The sequence below is a fragment of the Mobula hypostoma genome, chromosome 2 (assembly GCF_963921235.1).
Source record: "Mobula hypostoma chromosome 2, sMobHyp1.1, whole genome shotgun sequence".
NCBI classification, from domain to species: Eukaryota; Metazoa; Chordata; class Chondrichthyes; order Myliobatiformes; family Myliobatidae; genus Mobula; species Mobula hypostoma.
The window spans coordinates 72,198,283-72,209,192 of NC_086098.1; positions in this window are offsets into that span (position 1 = coordinate 72,198,283).

The window sequence follows — 10,910 nt, forward strand, 5'->3', positions numbered from 1 at the left end:
GAATAAAGAACTTCTTACAATAACCCTCAAGCAGAAAACACAACAAAAGTAAGAACAACTTAAAACTATTGTTTTAAGGTAGGATTGCACAATGGTTGCCCTTACTGAAATCAGTGTTTACGATATGGTACAATATACTGTAGGGAAAGGAAAGGTACGTCGCATCCGGTTAGCGGACGATTTCCCTCCACGCCTCTCTGACATAGTGGGGAACCGCATACACAGTGGTTTGCCATTGCCTTCTGCCGGGTGAGCTTCCAAAGAGATCACCAGCTCATAACCCAGCACGTGCAGGGGAGCTGGCTGGATTCGAACTCGGGACCTTTTGTACCGAAGTCCAGCACTGATGCCACTACGCCACTACTGGATCTACAATATACTGTAATAAGGCATTAATATGTGTAACCATTTCCAATGAAGCACCATGCTCCTTTAAAAGCTACTTTGTGTAATGTATTTCTATAGATAGATAGATACCTTATTGATCCTAAAGGAAATTACAGTGTCAATGTAGCATTACAAGTGCACAGATTTACAAATGTACAAGTATTAGAAGAAAAGTAAGAAAGAATAAAAAATAAGTTATCTCAAATAGACTAATGGGGGGGGGGGGTCATCACTTCCTCAGCTGTAGGTTGACTCATTTTAGAGCCTAATGGCCGAGGTATGAATGACCTTATATAGCGCTCTTTGGAGCAGTGCAGTTGTCTTAGTCTATTAGTCTGTTTAGCCAAGGTGTCAGTGATATGCTCGTGTGCAAAAAATTTACTGATGTTGAGAGAGCTGAGAGTTTCAGGTTCCTAGGAGTGAACATCACCTTAGTCTGTCATGGACCAACCACATTGACGCCATGGCCAAGAAAGTTTACCAGCACCTCTACTTCCTCAGGAGGCTAAAGAAATTTGGAGACTCAGATGCCCACCAATTGTTATCGATGCACCACAGAAAGCATCCTATCCGATACATCATGGTTTGGCATGGCAATCGCTCTGCAGAGAATTGTGGACAAAGCTCAGAACATCAAGAAACCAACATCCCACCCATGGACTCTGTCTATACTTCTCACTGCCGCAGTAAAACAGCCAGCATAATCAAAGATCCTACACACGCTAGACATTCTCTCTTCTGCCATTCCACTCCCCATGAGATAGAACCCTAAAGAACAGCTTCTATCCCACAGCTGACTATTGAATGTTTCTCCAGTATGATAAAATGGATTCTCAACCTCACAATCCACTTTGCTGTGACCTTACACCTTACTGTCTACCTGCACTGCACCTTCTCTGTATTTTAACATTTTGTTTTGCACTTTTATTGTTTTGTACTAACCTCAATGCAATGTTGTAATGAATTCATCTATATGGATGGCATGCAAGACAAGTTATTATTGTACGTCAGTAATAAACCAATTTACTTGTCCATACCAACAAAGATGCCTATCTGTGGTACTCCCATTCACCTGCATTTGATCCATGTACCTCTAAATCTATTCTACCTGTGTATCCAAGAACCTGTCTGAATGTTATTTTAAATATTATAATTGTACCTGTCTCTACCATTTCCTCATTCCATATACCTACCACCAACTCCGTGAAAATCTGTGTCTCATGTAATTTTATATGCCTCCATGAAGTCACCTCTCAGCCTCATTCACTCCAGGGAAAGCAGTCCTTGTCTAACTTGAAAATCACTAGAAAACATCCATCAGAGAAAATAGGTCTGATCTCATTAAAAGTCAGCAATGACACAGCACCCTGTATACAGCTTTGGAGTGCCAGCTTAATTTTTTTGTTCGTAGCTTTTTGTATTTGTCAAAAGATGTTCTTAATTTAACCAAAGCAAGTTACAATGCATAACAAATTGTGGAATGGGGAGTGGAGAGGCTGAGGAGGAGGAATAGGGGGTGAGGAGGAAGTGGCTAGAACTGGTGAGGTTAATGATAATTAGAGTCAGGTTTATTAACACTGACTTGCTAAGTATGTAATTTCTTGTTTTGCAGCAGCAGTACAGTGCAAAGACATAAAATTACAATAAATTACAAAATAAATAGTGCAATAAAAAGGAATAATGAGGTGGTGTCAAGCAATTGGTGTTAACCAATTTGCAAGGCTCTGCTGGACGTTAAAGACTTCAAGTACTGAAGATCTACCCCATCGAGTCACGCGTTGGCAGAAGAGCTGAGTATAAAGTAAATGGCAGGATACTTGGTAGTGTGGAGGAGCAGAGGGATCTGGGGGTACATATCCACAGATCCCTGAAAGTTGCCTCACAGGTAGATAGGGTAGTTAAGAAAGCTTATGGGGTAATAGCTTTCATAAGTTGAGGGATAGAGTTTAGGAGTTGCGAGGTAATGAGCAGACAGCAACACAAATCAGCACCACATCCAGCTCCTTCACAACATAGAACATAGTACAGCACAGTACAGGCCCTTCGGCTCAAAATGTTGTGCCAACCCTCAAACCCTGCCTCCCATATAAGCCCCCACCTTAAATTCCTCCATATACCTGTCTAGTAGTCTCTTAAATTTCACTAGTGTATCTGCCTCTACCACTGACTCAGGCAGTGCATTCCACGCACCAACCACTCTCTGAGTAAAAAACCTTCCTCTAATATCCCCCTTGAACTTCCCACCCCTTACCTTAAAGCCACGTCCCCTTGTATTGAGCAGTGGTGCCCTGGGGAAGAGGCGCTGGCTATCCACTCTATCTATTCCTCTTAATATCTTGTATACCTCTATCATGTCGCCTCTCATCCTCCTTCTCTCCAAAGAGTAAAGCCCTAGCTCCCTTAGTCTCTGATCATAATCCATACTCTCTAAACCAGGCAACATTCTGGTAAGTCTCCTCTGTACCCTTTCCATATATAAAACTCTATAAAACTCTGGTTCGGTCACACTTGGAGTACTGTGTCTAGTTCTGGTCGCCTCACTATAGGAAGTATGTGGAATCATTGGAAAGGGTACAGAGGAGACTTACCAGAATGTTGCCTGGTTTAGAGAGTATGGATTATGATCAGAGACTAAGGGAGCTAGGGCTTTACTCTTTGGAGAGAAGGAGGATGAGAGGCGACATGATAGAGGTATACAAGATATTAAGAGGAATAGATAGAGTGGATAGCCAGCGCCTCTTCCCCAGGGCACCACTGCTCAATACAAGGGGACGTGGCTTTAAGGTAAGGGGTGGGAAGTTCAAGGGGGATATTAGAGGAAGGTTTTTTACTCAGAGAGTGGTTGGTGCGTGGAATGCACTGCCTGAGTCAGTGGTAGAGGCAGATACACTAGTGAAATTTAAGAGACTACTAGACAGGTATATGGAGGAATTTAAGGTGGGGGCTTATATGGGAGGCAGGGTTTGAGGGTTGGCACAACATTTTGAGCCGAAGGGCCTGTACTGTGCTGTACTATGTTCTATGTTGTGAAGGAGCTGGATGTGGTGCTGATTTGTGTTGCTGTCTGCTACACAGAGGTCCCCAGAATCGGTGGGCAAAAGCAGTGTGCAGTCTAACAGCCAGTGATTGTCATAGTAATTTTTCTTGTGATTGTAAGATGCTCTTGGACATTGTTAATGTGGAAAGTGCAAAGCTAGTTCACTGGTTTATTGGCAGGACCAGGGCCAGATTTAGTGGGGCCGGGGCCCCTGGGCTTGAGGCCCTGATGGGCCCCTGCCGACACCATAAAATAGTCATAGTCATAGTCAAAGTCATACTTTATTGATCCCGGGGGAAATTGGTTTTCGTTACAGTTGCACCATAAATAATAAATGCTGCTGTACCAAGCAACATTTAGGCAAGAACAAGAGCAAAGGTCGTACTGGTCTAAATATCAAAGCTGTGGACCAAGATATTGGTTTAGTACAGTATGTAGGCTATAAACTTACAGGCCTTAAGAGGGAGGACAGAAAGTAATGCAGATTCTTAGTTTGAAGGACAGCATCTAAAGCACTCAAAAATTGACCTAGGCTTAGTTGGCTTAGTACCTCTAGAATGCCCATGTAGTTGCCGTTATCAGGCCTGCCAAATATGTCACTGGAGCCTCGGATAGCCAGTCCCCTCTCAATCAAAAACTTTACAACCGCCACCACTCTTCTCAATGCGTCGGTGCAGTAGACACAGTCTGACTCAAACTGCTTTTGCAGTTCTGTATCTATTCTTCCACTGTCAGATGCTAGTGTAACGTAGGTCAGTATCGTTTTCCTGTGGTGTTCACTATTTTCATGCTCTCCTATGCGCTCAGCGGCATGTTTCCAGTCGCTCAAGCCAGTTTCAAAGATGGACTGACAGTTACCATCACTGAAGATGCGGTATGCTAAACAAAACACACTGGTTGTGGAAGGGGAATATAAGCGCCATTGCATTGATATGTATTCACCATTTACAAGCTTGCGTTTTTAGTGAAATTTGGAGAAAAAAATCGTCTCTGCTATTTGTATACTCGTTCTGAAGCTTTGATATCCACATCCTTATCCTGGCAGGACTCCGGCCCTTTCTTAGCCCAGTATGCTCAGACTGAATCATCTAATGTTTCCTTTCTCCAGCGAGCAGGATCAGTGCTGTAAGGATCCTCAGTACCGATAACGTTAACATTAACGGCGGCCCAACTTGGTTATTCAGACGCCTCTGTCGTCGGGAATCCCAAAGTCATGCTCTCTTCCTCTTCAACATTAGCTGCTGACTGTGGCAAGGATGGTGGTCCTGTGCTAACGCTGGTGCTAACGCTAGCTGCTGAACATGTCTCCATTTGTCCACTGGTCTCAGACTGTGACAAGAGTGATGCCACTGCTGCATCATCGAGAACAGATTTTAAAAATTCTGTCAATTTCAATGTCTTTTTTAATGCTTCTTTCTCATGGTCCTCTTTTTCTTGTTCCTTTTTTTCTTTTCTGTGCTCCACTCTCATTTTTTTTTTGTCCGTCGTGATGATAGCTACCTATTTTGGGCCTCTCTGCAGCTCTGGCCCCTGGGTTGCAGCCCAGCCTAGCCCTGCCTAAAGTCCGGCCCTGCGCAGGACCGATGGCAGGAGAGCTGCATGGCCTTAGTTGTAGCATGGACTAGGCCTCATGACGCAGTGTTGCCTGCTGCAGCCATCTAGGAGAGGTGACGCCAGAGGCAGTGTGGCACAGCATCCGTGCTGGCATTGGAGCTGCCCTCCAGTGTTTTCTCAGTAGAAGACAAGCTGTATTGCTTTTCTCTGCAGTCTACTAAGGGGTTGCTCTTGCCGACAGCATCCATGGACTCAGAAGTTGGTGGTGTTAAATATTTAATACCTCAATAATATTTGAGTAATTTTGTATGTATATTGTTTGATGAAGCATGCTTGATAAATAATTAAATATAGGTTATACGTAAAAATACATTAATTGTATATGTCAAACACACAAAATGCTGGAGGAACTCAGCAGCCCAGGCAGCATCTTTGGAAAAAAGTACAATCGACATTTCGGGCCAAAACCCTTCAGCAGGACTGGAGAAAAAAGCTAAGGAGTAGATTTGAAAGGTGGGAGGAGGGTAGAGAGGAACACCAGGCGTAGGTGAAACTTGGAGGGGGAGGTATGAAGCAAAGAACTAGGAAGTTGATTGGTGAAAGAGACAGAAGGCCATGGAAGAAAGAAAAAAAGAGGGGGGGTGTGCCAGAGGCAGGTGATGGGTGGGCAAGGAGATAACATGAGAGAGGGACAGGGGGGGTGGGAAATGGTGAAGTGGCGGGGGGAAGGGAGGCATTACTGGAAGTTTGAGAAATCGATGTTCATCCCATTAGGTTGTAGGCTACCCAAACGGAATACAAGGTGTTGTTCCTCCAACCTAAGTGTGGCCTTATCCCAACAGTGAAGAAGGCCATGGATGGACATATCGGAATGGGAAAGGAAGTGGAATTAAAATGGGTGGCCACTAGGAGGTCCCGCTTCTTCTGGCGGATGGAGCATAGATGCCCAGCGAAGCAGTCTCCCAATCTACGTTGGGTCACACCGCTATCCTCCAACCTAACTGTTGCCTTGTCCCAACAGTGGAGGAGGCCATGGGTGGACATATCAGAATGGGAATGAGAAGTGGAATTAAAATGGGTGGCTACTGGCCTGGAGTGCAGATAATATGGAAGAGAACCAAACAGAAAAATATCAAGACATTAATAACTTTGTAGAAATGAAATAATTCAGGATAACTTGACAGACAGGATTCAAGTCCAATTTTGAGAAGACATTTCCCATTAGAAAAAAATGTAGACACTAGATATCTAAAATACAAACAAAAATCAGAAAATGCTGGAAATACCTGACGTGGGTTGCACAGGTGAGAGGAAAAACGAAGTTAATGTTTCAGGTCAAAGGTCCTTTGAAAGAATCAGGAAGGATAAAAAAAGAAGCTTGTTAAGCTAAAAGGGGTTATGGGGAGGGGGATGTCTCTGACAGGGTCAAACCAGGGTCATCATGAGGATAAACTGTAAATGAGATTATCTGGTCAGTGACTGAATGGGAGAAGGCAGGGGGTGAGAAAATAGACAAAATAACCTAGAAGAAAAGAATGTAGAAGTTGTGACTGTGGAGAAGGAAGACATTCCTGGAGGAGAAAACATCCTTTGAGGCCCTGGTTAAGAAGAAGGAGGTACATAGCAGGTAAAGGCATGGAGGAGCAAATGAGTATAAAAAATGTAAGAGAACATTAAAGAAGGAAAGCAGGAGGGTTAACAAATGCATGAGGCTGCATTAGCAAACAAGCTGAAGAAGAATACCAAGGCCTTCAACAGATACGTATATTAAGAGCTACATGTACTTGGAGTTTGAAAACTCCATATCTAGTCAAACAATGATGAAGAACATGTTGACTATCAAATGAAGAGACAGATCTTGAGACAATTTCAGGCATCTGACAAAAGATCCAGTTAGTTTATTGAAACCAGATAAGGTTTTAGAAAAGAAGTTAGACTATTACATATAAGTAGATAACTAAGACATATACATGTCTAAATCTGGAGTATTATGATAGGTTTTGGCTTTTAACATTGTAGTGAACATTAATTGTGGAGTCATATTCAACAAGGTTTCTTAAGAGGGAAATTAAAGCAATTTACTTGGTGAAAGGTATGTAATATTCAGAAAATGCTCAATTGATTGAACTTAGTAGATGAATAAAATAGCGATGTCATGATATTTAGAAATTCAAAACAAAATTATGATGGGCATAGAGTAGATTGAAGAAAACACTCTACCCCCCCCCCCCCGCAAAAAAGAGGTGTCAAAAATTAGGGTAAAGAGGGTGTGTAAAGGGAATCTGAGGAACCTGAGGGTGCTTGTAATCTGAACACACTGCTTGAAAAGTTATTGGAGCAGGTACTCTCACAACATTTAAGAAGTATCTAGTTGATGAATTGCCAAGGTGTAGAAGGTTGCGGGCCATGTGCTGGTAATTGTTGGTTTGCAAGGCCATAGCAAAGCTGTGCTGTAGGGCTCTATGATTCTATGATTACCTAAATTCATATGATTAAAGCAAGATCTTTGCCCTTTCTGTTTTGGTACCATCGGACATCACATCCTCCACCATGTCACTGCCTGTTGGTTTTCTGTTTAGATTTGTATGTGGGCTAGTAAGTGACCAGGCATTTCTCACTTGTCTTGAAACCAACAAGCTCCTATCTTCCTGTTTCTACATCAAAACATCTTAGGCAATAATATGAAATACTTGCTGGTCATTTAATTGATTTACTGTTTTACATTTTTATTTCATCATCCATAGGCTGACATCATTCATAAATTTATTCCATTAATCTCAAAAATAATAACAACTATTTTTCAACATAAATATATATATTTAATTATAGGATGAGTCCCCAGCAATCACATTCTCCACAGAAAAAGTACTTATATTTGACCTACCAGAATGAACCACCTCACAGTTATCTGGGTTGAACTCCATCTGCACTTCTCAGCCCAGTTTTGCATCCTATCAATGTCCTTTGTAACCTCTGACAGCCCTCCACACTATCCACAACACCCTCAACCTTGGTGTCATCAACAAATTTACTAACCCATCCCTCCACTTCCTCATCCAGGTCATTTATAAAAATCACAAAGAGATGTGTCCCAGAACAGATCCCTGAGGTACACCACTGGTCACCAACCTCCATGCAGAATATGACCCGTCTACAACCACTCTTTGCCTTCTGTAGCCAAGCCAGTTCTGGATCCACAAAGCAATATCCCCTTGGATCCCATGCCTCCTTATTTTCTCATTAAATTGCAATAAAAAAAGGCCTTAAAAACAAATACTCTCTGTATGTTCTGAGGTCACAACACCAAGTAATAGATTACAAAAACTAATATACTGGCCAAAGTCCGGAATAAATGGCATAAAAACAGCAGCAGTTAACTTACTGTTTCCTTTTTTACATTGTTAGTATTAATTATTGACATAATTAATAAATTTACTACATTAATCTGAAACATAAGACCAATGCCTTTACTTCCTGAGAAAGCTAAAGAAATTTGGCCTGTCCCCTAAAACCCTCACTAATTTTTATAGATGCACCGTAGAAAGCATTCTTCTAGGGTGCATCACAACCTGGTATGGAAGTTGTCCTGTCCAAGACCAAAAGAAGCTGCAGAAGATCATGAACACGGCGCAGCACATCACACAAACCAATCTTCCATCCGTGGACTCACTTTACACCGCACGCTGTTGGAGCAGTGCTGCCAGGATAATCAAGGACACAACCCACCCAGTCAACAGACTTTTCGTCTCTCTTCCCTCAGAGAGAAGGCTCAGGAGCTTGAAGACTTGTATGGCCAGATTTGGGAACAGCTTCTTTCCAACTGTGATAAGACTGCTGAACGGATCCTGACCCGGATCTGGGCCGTACCGTCCAAATATCCAGACCTGCCTCTCGTTTTTTTTGCACTACCTTACTTTCCATTTTTCTTTTTTCTATTTATGATTAATAATTTAAATTTTTAATATTTACTATCGATTTGTAATCCAGAGAGCGGGAAGCTCAGAATCAAATATCGCTGTGATGATTGTACATTCTAGTATCAATTGTTTGGTGCCAATAACGTATAAAATATAAAGTATAATATTCAACATTAATATTAATATTTGATAATAAGGTCTGTCTCCAGTGATCAATTTCTCAATGAAAAGGTACCTCCTTGGTCTTGCTGACATTGAGTAAGAGGTTGTGCTATAGCACCACTCAGCTAGATTTTCAATCTCCCACTTAGATGCTGTTTTATCACCACCTTTGATTTGACATACGAGTTGTTTTGTCAGCAAACTTGAGTATGACATTGGAGCTGTGCTTAGCCATACAGTCATAACTGTAAAGTGAGTACAGCAAAGGGTTAAGCACACAGTCTTGTGGTGCATCTGTATTGATAGAGATTGTGGAGGAGATTTTGTTGCCAATCTGAACTGACTGGGGTCTGCAAGTGATAAAATCAAGGATCCAACTCCACAAGGAGATATTAAGTCCAAAGTCTTGAAGCTCATTGATTAACTTTGAGGGGAGATGGTATTGAATGCTGAGCCGTATTTGATAAAGAGCATCCTGATGTATGTACTTTTGCTGTCCAGATGTTTCAGGGTTGACTGAAAAGCCAATGAAATGGCACTTGCTGGACCTAATGGCAAATTGGATCAGATCCAAGCTCCTTCTCAGGCAGGAGTGGATTCATTTCATAAACAAGAGGAAGTCTGCGGATGCTGGAAGTCCAAGCAACACATGCAAAATGCTGGAGAAACTCAGCAGGACAGGCAGCATCTATGGAAATAGTACAGTTGACGTTTCGGGCTGACACATCGTCTATACTTTTATCCATAGATGCTGCATGGCCTTCTGAGTTCCTCCAGCACTTTGTGTGGATATGTTTCATCACTGACCTCTCAAAACTCTTCATCACTCTGGATGTAAGTATGACTAGATGATAGTCATTGAGGCAATTTTCTACATTCTTCTTAGGCACCAGTATAATTGAAGCTTACTTGAAGCCACATTGCCAAAGTGTGAGGTTAAAGTTCTCAGTGAATACTCCAGGCAGTTGATCAGGACAGTGTTTTGGTTCGTGGCCAGGTACCCTCTCCGGGCTAGATGCTTTTTGTGGGTTCAGCCTCCTGCCTGCACATCGGCCTCACAGACTGAAATCACAAGATTACCGGGAGCTGTGGAAGTTCATGATAGTTCCTACATGTTTTGATATTAAAGGGAACATTGAAGGCTTTGAGCTCATCTGTTGTAGCCTATGCCACTTGATTTAACTTTATAAGAGGAGATAGCATTCAAGACGTGCCACAACTGTTCAGCATCCTTCATTGATTCAAGTTTAGTCTGGAATTGCCAATTCAACCATGAGATGGCTTTCTGGAGATCATACCTGGACCTCTTGTAGCTCACTAGACCTGAATGCCCCTGATCTAAACCTCAGCACATTGTTGATCTCATGGCTAACCTAGGGTTTCTGACTGGGGAAGACTTTGATTGATTTTGTGAGGACACAGTCATCTACAACCATTTTAATATAGTCCATGACAACTGGTATTCAGATCCACAGATGAGTCCTTGAATATGGTCCAGTCAACCAACGCAAAGCAATCTTGTAGCTGCTCCTTCACCTCCCACAACCACTTCTTTTGTTGTCCTAATCTCCGGAGCTTTTTATCTTAGCCTCTGCTTGCAGGCAGATAGCAGAAGGTCAGCCAAGTGAGCTGATTTCCCGAAATGCAGTCCAGGCTGCAACAATAGGCATTCCTTATCTTCGTATAACAGTGGTCTAGTGTGTTTGGTCTCTTTGTGCTACAGGTTATATGCTGATGGTAATTGGGCAGGGTTTTCTTCAAACAAGCCTGGTTGCAGACCCCTGCAATGATTTGAAATGTGTCGAGATCGACTACTCCTTGTTTCGAGAAGGCATCATGCAGTACCTCAAGTG